Genomic DNA, 11,625 nt, shown 5'->3' with positions numbered 1-11,625 from the left:
CAATTTCCTGTGCCCACCTTGGAGACTAAATTAGACACACTTGAAGCCCTCTCTTTAAAGAGAAGGGATTCTTCTCTGAATGGGAGCAGCCATGCAATGGGGAGCTGGGAAATGCCTGGGATTTCTGGCTTAGCTTTTGATTCCCAGGGCAGCTCAGCTCTTCCTAAAGGCAACGTGTCAGAACATTGGGTGTATATGTTCCCCATTTCCCCATCTCGTCTCCCATCTCATGACAAATGAGAATAGCTGGGACCTCCACTATATACGCTGCTGCCACCATCCTTTCCTAGAGGGGGAAAATTAACCTGCGCTATTCCATCCTTTGAGGAAACAAAAGAATGTTTGTGTCTTGCTGGTTGCTTTAAACTTAGAAAAACTCACTGTGCAGCACTGTGTGTGATTTCCCAAGGTCTGTCCATGTCCATTCGAACTAGAGGGGTGTGCCAGCAACAGGAATTTGCCAAATGTTTGCTAAATGTAACGAGTGTTTTGTGCTGAGGCTTCGAGGAGGAGGATGCTCCTGTGGATAAAGCTCAGGACTTAGACTCAGCAAAAGAGCGTTTTCCTGCTACTCGTCATTGGTGCAAGTGCAGCTCTCCAAAGGCACTGAGGCAGACGGTCCCCTTTACTGGCTCACAGGAAGAGATGCCTTCACATGACACAGTAGTGAAAATTAGCAGTACAGTGTAAATCAGGTGCAGGTTTGCTGAGGTTGGTCTAATTCCCCGAATGTGAAACTAGTGTGTGATGAGAACCGTGTCATCTAAGTCCCCTGGACACTTGTGTTTGGGGTACTCATTGGTACTGGGACAGCAACAAAGCAAACCTCAAAAATAAAGTCTGCCGACCACCTGTGAACCTGCCACAGGCTTCAGCACAGAGCTGCACCTGAACAGGGGCTGGGTACCTCACTTTCTTTTCCATGTCCACTTTGCAATTTAGGCCCAGAACAAAGACAAGCCTTCACCATCTCTTCCAGCTACACATCCTGGGAGCAGGAGAACTGCGTTCAGTGAACTCGGCACCTTTGTGCCTCTGGCCCTCCCTGGCAGCTCTGCCTCAAACTTCACCTGTCTCTCATGCAGAACCTAAATGAACACTTTCCTGTCTCCAGCCCAGATGTTTTCTCACTTCAAGTACTTCCCACCAGGAGTACCAAACTATAAAACAAGGCTGGGGAGGGAAGGTGCACACTTTGCTTTGGAGGAATCCTAACACACTCTGAATAGCCCTTTCTTCTCTTTTGGTATGTCCATCCTTTGGGGCTGAGGCCACTTCCTGGCTTGCATTTTAAGCTCTTTGCCAGCACAGTTACCATCACTGTTGGCTGTAAAAGTTTGAATCCAACTTTTGTTAGCCCACTCCTTAGCAATGAACCCAGTCACCCCAGCTGAGATCTGGAAACACTCTCCACCATCTGACATATGTTCTAGCTAGCAGGGGTCGGCACATCTGCCTCCGTCTCACATATTTGCATATGGCTTCTTGCCCAGACTGGGATCCCAGGTATCAGCCACAGCAAGCTGGCCTGATCTGTGCTCCACCAGGCTGCTGTGTGTGCTGGCTGAGGCTGCAGAAGGGGAGAGAGGTTGCAATACTATGCTGCAGCTGGGGCCACGCTGCCATGCAATACCCTGCCTCATGCAGAGGGCTGCTGCACCGCACTGACCCACACGACGTGGTCTGGCTGACAGTGCCGGCGGGATAGACCCAGGCTGCGTTTCAGCCAGATCCCCAGGCCCAGCTGGGACCTCCTTTCTGGAAAAGCCAGCAATATAGGCCGTACCCTGATCCTCAGGGGTGAGTTGCTCACCACAGTAGTGCAAAAGGAGAGACATCGACATCCCATGTCACTTCTTTTAGTGGTCCTGGCAAGAGCTGCCTCCCTCCGCTCCGAGGAGGTAAGAGGTGCCTGAGGGCTCATGGGAGAGCCTCCAGCAACATCCCGGCCACATGCCCCACAAATGTTCCAACAACAGACTCCCCACCCCCAACAGGTAACTGGAGTTACTATTTGCTGTGAGAAGCAATCCTTGAGTTATTACGGTTTAACAGCTCCGATGCTTTATTTAAAGTGAATTTTTTGACCCAATGTGGCAGGAAGACTGCAGCTGGTCTGAGTGCACTCTCGAAGGCACTTCAGAAAGGGAGGCACAATGGAATGCAAAGCCGTGCTAAGAGATTGTGACTATCTCACCACAGAGGCCGAGCAGAAGCCTGTGTTAGGGCCAAACACTGTTGAAGCAAATCGCCTTCCAGGTGCAGCAGCACAGACAGGCAGCGTGCAGATCCCTCCGGCTCCTGCGCTGGTTTCTCTTCTATGCCCTGGGGTTCCCCACCCAGAAGTGTTGCATAGATGCACATTCTGAGCATTTTTCACAGCTTTGATGGTGGGACCTGGGCCAAAGCGCTTTTGCTAGAAGCCTCAAGTGCATCCACAGAGTACCCACCGGTGTGCCATCCTCACTGTGGCGGGCACGGCACACATTAGCGGCAAGGCACTTTGCATCCTCACCCCCTAGGAAGAAAGCTAATTCCTCAGCAACGGACTGTTGTAAGCATGGAGCTGAATTTGGATTAATTTCTGTCCCCGGTGAGGAATACAGTAACATAGCTAAGAGAAAGACGGCCAATATTGCCTCTAAGAGCGGGCATCCCTATGTGCATTTTCAGTGTTAAACGGAGCCAAGCTGATGTGGACCTCACAGAGGGAATAAGCCACTGTGTGGCCGCGTTGTCATCTCTTTGCAGAATGACTTTCTTCACTGCAAGGCGAGATGTGCTCAGCAGCCTGGGGCCCACCAGGGGTATTGTGCTGCTTACAGACTTTAAAATAAATAAGTCTTGATCCCTCAGCTATAACCTTCAGCAGCATCAGTGTCAACATCTGTCTGTCCAGGCCTGGGTGAACACATCCTCCAGTCCTGCTCTGTCCCAGGCCTGTTCGCAGCATTTGAACTTTACTGACATTGTCAAGACACAGAGTCCACAAGGCAGCGGCTTTGTTAAATGACTTTCTGAAGGGACTGCGACCCAGTGTGGGAGGGTGAGGGCAGCCATTTGGAGAACAAACAAGAGCAGAAGAGAGAAAAATGCAGTTTACAACGGGCACAAATGTTAAAGCCTGCGAGAAACACAGAGAACATTAATCCATTAAGGACCAAATGGATGCCATAAACCAGGAATTTTTGTTTTATTCTTATTGCTTTGATTATAACTCCATGTTACCGAGCATCTATCCAGTCTGCAAAGGAGAAACTAAGTCTTAGCCTTCTGCCCAGGCTTTGTAAATCAGATTTCACTCAGAAAGAAGTTTCTGACGAGAAATAGTTTCCTCACTGTACAAATTTCCATCCTTTTTCCATCAGAAAATCTCCTCCTATCCATTCCTTAAAGACTAAGCTAGGTGCCATTGCATCTGCACTTTTAGGCAGCAATTCCAGAGACTACAGAAAGACTAAACTGTGCAATTCCCACATGTCGCATGCTAGCCATTTCCTCCCTCTACATTTATAGCGTGCACTATTCTTGATTAGCAGAAGGGATGTTGGAAGTGCCTCGGGTAATTAGTTAGCAAGAGAGAAGGATTCATTCCTGAACTTTGAAGCGGCAGAGCGTACTAAATGTCAGGATGTGATGTTGTATTGACATCACTTCCTCTCTTTCAGTCTCACCTTACAACCTTCCTTTTCTCTTTAGCCGACAATTAAATCATGCTGCAGACGGCTGGTGACATGGTGTATTACCCAGAATCTATTTAAAAATGAAACTCACTGGACTTATGGGCTATGATGTGAAAACAGATCCATTACACTCCAGTTTCATCTTGCAGGTGAGCGCCTTTTGCAAGATTGTAGCCTTCCCTTTTATTCTCCTGCTCAGATGCCACCAGCCAAGTAAGAGCAATTTTCTTTCAAATGCAAGGAATGGCAATAAACTTGATAGGAAAATCACTCCTAAGCAAATGGCAAGCCCATTACATGCAAAAGAGAGGGTGCTTTGCTGTCATGGGCAGATGTACTGCTGGTTGCCTGACCTCCATGGATCCAAGCTTAAGAACAGGATCAGACTTCTTTAAAAAAATCAAACCAAATCAAATTAGGCTAATAGATATCATGAATAAAGACTTTTCAGTAAGGTCTTCCAAGGATAAGAACTTGTTTTCCCCAGGAGAATCTGGTAGCTTTCAAATTAAGGTATTAAATCTCAAGCTAAGCTCAAGTCTGGAATATATTAATGAAAGCTGAGACTAAAGAAGCCCCTTTTTTTTTTTTTTTCTCCCCCCAAACTAAGGGGATTGCACCAGTTTAATTTCAATCAGTTTTAAAACCACATGGTTACCCTGATGCAAAGCCATTTACCTGCACCTTAGATGTGCACAGACACCTGCAAGGAGCAGGGCAGAGCAGCTTACTGAGTCACCGCGGAGGAGTTAAGCTCTCTTCCTTGGCTATATGCATTGCTGCAAGTTGCTAACATGGTTCAGTTCAGCAGCTTGTAGCTGGTTTGCTCTATCTGCTCATACCCTCTGGTAGGGAAAGCAAAACAGTGGGAGAGGTAACATGAAGAATGTGTAAAATAAACTGATTTGCAAGTGCCTGAAATGCAGCAGGAAAGACCTGTCCTGGGATCTAGAAGGCAGGAGCTCTCCTACAGCCCAGATCCTGCCCTAGCAGGTGTCAGATCTCCTGGTCTCCTGAAGAGCAGCCTCTGGTACAGGTATGTTGCACTGCACTGCCAAGAGGTTCAGCCCTGACCTTCAGGAATTCCCTCTCAGTTTCTGCTCTGACTGCGGTAACCTTTATGAGACAAGAGGTACAGGGGACACCAGATTTGTTTGCTCTCTCAGATCTGATGGGCTCAACACATACAGACTACCAAACCGCCAGGAAACAACCTTCCCTTGTCATACAGCTGTAGACAAACTCACAGCCCAGAGATGAAAGGGGGATTGCAGCTTATCTCCAGTCCCACTTTAACACCAGTTTCACGTCCGCAGCAGAGTACAGGATGGCTTTGAAAGCAGAAGATGACTAGGGGTGGAAAGCAATGAAGAACTGACTGGTATTTTAATATGACAGACAGCATCCTGTCTCATAGTCACATTTGGAAAAAATTCTCTTCTTAAGAAACAGACAGTAACCACGTTATATTGCGAGTATTACATAAAGTTTGGCAAATAAGTTGCAGTGCATGGTTGAAGAGATTTTGCATTTTTCCCTGCTCGTGGAAGGTTTTCTTCAGTAGATTCATTATTCTGAAAGAAGAGTTTCTTCCCCGGTTTTGCCAGCTCCTGCTCGTTCCCAGCCCAGTCCTGTGTACTCCTGATGACAGCTGCCCGACTCGCATGCCTGCTCACCCGGGGCCCTTCCAGCTTTCCCACTAGTGCCTGCACGACCTTACTGTGGCAGCCTGTTTCTGGTGACTTCTGTGTGTCTGACTTTCAGATTCACTTATAAATTATCTGCACCCGTGTCTCACTCTCAGACGAACGTTGCTGGAGGAAGAACACGACAGGCGACTGGATTCCGTGCCTGCATGCAAATCCCGTCAGCTGGTGGATTCACTGCCCATTGCAACCACAGGCTGAGCGGAGCTCACAGGTGAGGCATTTATAGGAAAACAGGTTTCAGAGTTGCACAGCTCACGTTTTTTGTCAGGGGGGGTAAAACAATGCAAAATGATCCAGCTTGACATGCAAGTCACCTGGAAAAATTCAAATTTGGGTGTGGGAGCGAATATCGCTTCAGGTTCCTTGTCCTTGTCAGAGGTGTTCGATGCTGACTGCTGTAGCAGACACGGTCCAGAGCCAGGTGGACCCTCAGCTTGATCCAACTTAACCATTCCAGTACTGGGGGATGTTTCTCCTGCTCCCACCCAGTGTTCGTGCTGCTCCAATGTTCACATTCATTCAGCTTCCAATCAAGTGGAAAGCTAACATCTCTGGGACATGGAGAGCCTCTTCTTTTCTGCCTTTATTTCTTTTCTCTCTCTCATTCTTCCCTTCACCAGACTCTAGTGATCAGTGGAAGAGATTTTTTTTATTTAAAAAACAAAACAAAACAAAAAAACCAACCCAAACCCACAACCCCAAACAAGCAGGGTAGCAGGCTGGGTGAGTTGACTTGGCCAAGGGATGAATAGCCATCGGGGAAGGGGGGACGGATGGCTGGCGCGGCAGAGCAGGGCAGCGTGGTTGCCTATTGTGGGGCTGCCCGGGGTCAGGGCGGACCATATGTCACCATTCCTGCGCGCGGGGCAGCGGGGTCTCCATGGAGCCCCATCAGCTGGGCCCTTTGTCCCCACGTCCCCCCACATATATTCATGGCCTCGCAATGCCATGCCTGGAGACAGAAACAAATTGATACATACAAGCGCCCACCCCGTTGGGCTCACATGACACATTTGAAGCAGACAATAAAAGGACATTTCAGACTGTTTAAAATCTTGAGAAAGGGCTGGTTTCCATGGCGATGGGATGGATGGGAGGCCTGTTGCGGCCCATTAAACTCCAATCACATGTAAATTTCTCCCCAGGCCTTGCTCCGTATTCATCGGCATCCGAGCAAGGGGGGACCGCCAGAGCTGCAGAATAGCCCCCTACAATAACCAGTTTGTTTATCAATTCAGGTGCCGTTTAATTGGCTCCATTCAGCCCCCTCTTTGTTTAAAGTAATAACCTTTACAAAGCCCCACTGATTTATAATTTCCAGCACTCTATTAGATAGGCTTCTTTAAATCCTTCATGCCACCTCATCTCTGGGAAAGAATAAATCAAGCCGAGACCCTTCATGATGGTACCCGCTTGTGGAAAGGGCTGCAATGGTGGAAGAGCCCACCAGCAGCCGTTCCATCACACAGCCCTGGTCCGGCATGCCAGGTCTGCGTTTGCAGGAGGTGGTACGATGGCTCTGACCTGGCTTTAGACTTTTGCTCCTCTGCAGCATGGAGGAGTGCTGTGGTCTGTTTGAACATGGCTGCCCCGGAGGTTTGCAAAGGGCTAAGAGTCAGAGGGAAAATGTCTTGAGCCCAAGGTGATGGGAAGCATGGAGAAAACTTGTTTTTAGCAGCCACAGTCCCAAGGGCACGGCTGTGTGGCACACCGGCCCCTCGGTGCTCCAGGCTGCTGGCAGGCATGGGAGGCACAAAGCTCTCCAGGCATCTAACACACTGCCCCGGGCTGCCTCAACACCAGGGACTGTAGGGTCTTAATGATGGCCCAGGATACCCAAGAGTTGCTAGATAGGATGGGGGAGTGGCAGGCCTTTTGTTCTACAAAACACAGCCCAAACCTCCCAAAACATCCTCCAAAAAACCTCCCAGGAACACCATCCCAGACAAAGCTCCCAGCCAGAAGCAGCTCCGGGAAGAATTAATTGGAACCTTGAGACAAGCAGTAGAAGAGAAAGCTCCTGTGAAGACATGGTGACTCAACTAATTGTTACTAGATTTACTCTGTCATCCTCTGCTAAGGAAAGGAACTCATGGCAAAAAGCACATGGGCCATCCAGTCATGAAAGCGGGCCACAAGCACTGGCCAGGACTAGCCTCATGCAGTCTGTGCAGATGCACCAAGTGGGGGAAAGGGACGTTACCCCAACACTGGTTACTGCCATCGAGTTAAAATTCCTGTTGGGGGGGGGGTGACAGCTTGCACCCACCCAGTTTTTGATTCTTGATAGGAATAATTGTCTATTAATAAGGTGAAAGATGAGCCCTTGGTGAAAGTCTGATGCCTGTGCACGTGCACCCTGATTCAATAGATTCCACAGGGGCAGCTCCCTCGGACCAGGGGCTGCAGCATCTCATGAAGTCAGCTTTAGCGAACTTGTCTGAAAAAGCAGCACAACACACATGGGACATGCACTTTTCAGGTTTACTTCAGAAAGCCCTTCATCCTTGCTATGGATGCAGGAAGCACAGTCAGCCCTGCCAGGAGCAGGACCTGCTGTGGGAAGCCTGGTTATGACAGCTGACAAAACATGCAGGAGGCTGAAAAAAGGGTAAACTGAATGAAGATGCCACAGTGCTGTTGACAGAGGATATGATTAGACTTGCTTGTCACCTCTGTTGGCTCCTCCTTCCTTGGGGACCTGGGTATCCTGCAAATGTTGCATTCTGTTTCTGAGCGGTGAACATGAGGGGAGGGAAATGCTAATGAAGTTGTGGAGCTACTGTTAGGCTCACCTCACCTTAGAGCATGGAGTTGTTTCATTTCCTCGCATGCAGAACAGGTTACAGTTTGCAGTGGTACCATCCCCTGGTACTGGGCAGCCTTCTTGTGTCTTAGTCTCTGAAGTCAAGCAATTGCACGGTTAAGCTCAGCTTTCAGCCATTCACTGGTTCATCTGGCCATGCAGAAAAGCTGAAAACACAGTCTCTTAACAGCGCAGAAATGAGCTAAACAAAAATAACACCAAATCTGTCTATTTTTAGTAGCTGCTGGGTTTTGTTTGGTTATTTAACCAGTCATCACTACTTGGAGCTTGATTAAGGAGCTTGAACATCTGAGTAATTAAAAAAGTTCGCTATTGCTTTTCACTTGCATAGTGGGCAGCAAGAAGAGTGTGCTGCTGTCTTACACCAGTGTGCTTGAGAGGAGACTCAGGTCCCATGCTCTGCAAAGAGGATCCACTTCGGTGGAGGAAGAAAGAGGAGGGAAAGGGAAGCAGAAGAGAAGGTCAGGGGTTAAATGGCAGGATTGGAAAGTTTTTTGCAAGTGAAAAGTGGGTTTTGCAAACCTAAGAGTAATCCCAATGGTTTGCAAAGCTTTCAGACTTGCCCCCCAGCCCATGCAAAGCTGCCCCTCACTGTTGTTTAGTCGCAGGGCAGAAGGAGCAAATCCATGAATACATTATCATCTAGACAATGAGCTCACATCCCAATCTTTATTTTTCAAATGAGACTTAAAAAAACCCCAACCTGACACAAACATGAAAGCCCCCTGATTTTTCTCCACTTTTCTAGGCTCCATCATGCAGAGAAGCTGCTCAGAATATACCCGCTCCGCACACATGCACGCATCTCCTCGCTGATAGTGAGACACGGTCTAATTAAGAAGAAATCTACACAAACCCTTTACAAAGTCTGAGTGGCAGGTTATTATTGTAGCAAAGTGCAACCTCTGCCATTTTGTCAAGAAAGCCCATCAAATTAGAGAGAAATAAGATGTCCATCTGTTTCATGAAAGGCAGCATTGCAAAAAAATCAGATTCCCACAAGTTCCTTAAGTCCCAATTATTCCCAGATTATCTTTTGAGATCTGGAGATCTCAGTTGAATAAACCTGTGGCCTCGTTACTGACAGCCTGGTGCATCTCTAAGGAGGGCAGTGTGGAATCCAGGCCCCTGGGTTAAGGTGTCAATCCCTCGGGTGACCCCGGGGGTGAGGGATGCTGCGTTATAGACTGACAGCAGATAAACAGTCTCCACGCACCCTCGCCTCTGGCGCTGCAGCCGGGTGAACAGAGAGGACAGTCGCCTTAGAAAGTTAAAGAATAACGAGGGAGAAGGGGGGGGGGGGGGCGGGAACGCGGGGCTTCATCCTGGCTTTGGGGACTTCAAACCAAGAGCAAGGTAAATAATATCAGAAGGGAGAAAGGCAAAAGTCATCACACTGGTTGCAGAGGTGGCTTTCCAGCTGCATCAGCACCAGAGCTTCCTTTCATGCAAGGAGACAGACCTCATAAAGGCCTTTCAGAGATGCCATGAAGGCTGTACTGCAATCATTTTTGTGAATGCCCCAAACTTTGTCATCTTCCATGTTGCAGCTGGTCAGCAAGCTGCTGGGGATAGATTTACCACAGCACTGCAGATCTGTGAGAACGAAACAAGATTGTCCTGCTCTCTTACCACTAACCTCTGAATTGCTTTTCTTATACCGCATCTTCTCTCTCATTTCCCTAACAAGGCTATGGTTATTACCTCCTTTGCTTTTAGGACTTTTTAAAAGTACAGTCGACTTCAATTGCAGACTTTTACTGCTCAATTTTTTTTACTTCTCAATTTGGTTTAAAAATGAGAATGAGACTGGGCATATAGAGTAAGAATTCCAGCTCTAACACACACCTTGTTCCCCTCCCTTCTGCTTCACCCACAGAGCTCGAGCCTTATTTTGTTCACACCAAAGCAGAGAGCATGTTCTCTTAAAAGTCAAGCAGGCACAACGGTGCATATAAAGGCAAGTGTGTGTCCCCCTCAATTAAACTCTATCATCCTCTTTTCATCATGGGGCCACAAAAGGAGAGAAAAGGCTTTGGCAGCCAACACCCATGAGCCTTTGTGGATCCATTGGCTGGGACACCCAGTGTCATGGGATTCAACCATCCCCCCCATGGCTGTGTCCACATATCCTCACTGTAAATGGGGCAAGAAGAATCCTCAGTTCTCCCTGGCTCCACTTCCAAGCTGCCCAGACAGCATGGATGTATGTGGAAAAACTTTTTGAAGCCTTTTTTTCTTCTTCTTCTTCTTCTTCTTGTTTTTTTTTTTTCCCTTTCTATTCCAAGACTTTGATTGCAAATCCTTTTGTCTTTCAGCTCCAGGGAACTCCCCCATCTTGAAGGTAGTACTTGGCAGATGAGGGGAAACTTCACAGCAGAGATTGCAGGCTGAGCCCTGGAGAGAGGACGGGCAAGCAGGGGGTGGGGTGGGTGGGAGAAACTCATCGCTTTATTAAATTGTTCTAACAATCAAGGCTTTCCAGAACATTGCTGGGAGCATACATCCTTCAAATCTGCATGCATTTCCACTTCAAACGCTACACAGAATCATCCTCATTACTAAAACTGGTGTCCCAGCTCCCCAAAACGAAAGCTTCTCCAATTCTCTCCAAAAACACTGCTGAAGTTTAAAAAATATAAAACAACAACAACCACCACCAACACCCACCAAAAAAAAACCCCAAAAAAGAGGCAAAAAAGGAAGCCCCGAAGCTTAGTCATGGTGTTCCCTGTCTGGAAGTGTCCCATGCCAGGTCACTCGAGAGCAAAGCACCGAAGCTCTCAAGCTGATGAAATGGGGAGCTTTGAGCACAGCTGAGCTGCGTAGATGCCCACATTTTAGTCCAACTGGATACCCAACAACCGGTCCCCATGCTCAGCCTGAAACCTAGGCACACAGCAGCCAAGGAGCCAGACCTTCCTCCTTGTACCAGTGTCCTGGACAGTTTTCCAACGATAACACAATAGCTTTTTGCCAAAAAAGAAGCAAGCAAATGGAAAGGCAGCCAGTGGCGTTGTGATGAAAACCACACAGAGCTTTTCCAGCAAGAAAAGAGCAACGATTTTGGTCACCTCCAAACAGAAACACAAACAGCCTCACAGAAAGGGGTGTCCGTAACAGCACCAGCTCCCCATGTAGAGGCGTTTGGAAGGACACTTTCCAGCCCGGCTGAGGCATTGGTAGCAGCGCTGTTGAATGTCTCTTCAGATACTGCCTTGGTCCTCTTCACCTGGCCACTGCACGCAGGACTTTAGGAGCACGTGTTGGGATCCAGAAGGAAGGACGGGGCTGCAGACCCAGTTTCACTGCCATGCGCTGGCCTGTGGGAAGACACCCACAGACTGTGGTGGCCAGGGGCTCAGGTTTCCAGTGAAGGCTGGCTCTGACTGCTGGGGAAGGTGCC

General features: G+C 48.3%; 1 long non-coding RNA gene across 1 annotated transcript; it reads left to right on the top strand.

Moving 5' to 3' along the window:
* Nucleotides 1-3,693: 3,693 nt before the first annotated feature.
* On the top strand, nt 3,694-10,529 carry LOC129735751 (uncharacterized). Its single transcript, XR_008731593.1, has 3 exons — nt 3,694-3,832; nt 5,488-5,603; nt 10,099-10,529. It is a non-coding gene; the product is annotated as an uncharacterized LOC129735751 (long non-coding RNA).
* Nucleotides 10,530-11,625: the final 1,096 nt, after the last annotated feature.

Source organism: Falco cherrug, chromosome 3 (genome assembly GCF_023634085.1).
Source record: "Falco cherrug isolate bFalChe1 chromosome 3, bFalChe1.pri, whole genome shotgun sequence".
Taxonomy (NCBI): domain Eukaryota; kingdom Metazoa; phylum Chordata; class Aves; order Falconiformes; family Falconidae; genus Falco; species Falco cherrug.
The sequence above is the reverse complement of the archived record's forward strand: the minus strand, read 5'-3'. Positions and strand labels throughout refer to the sequence as shown.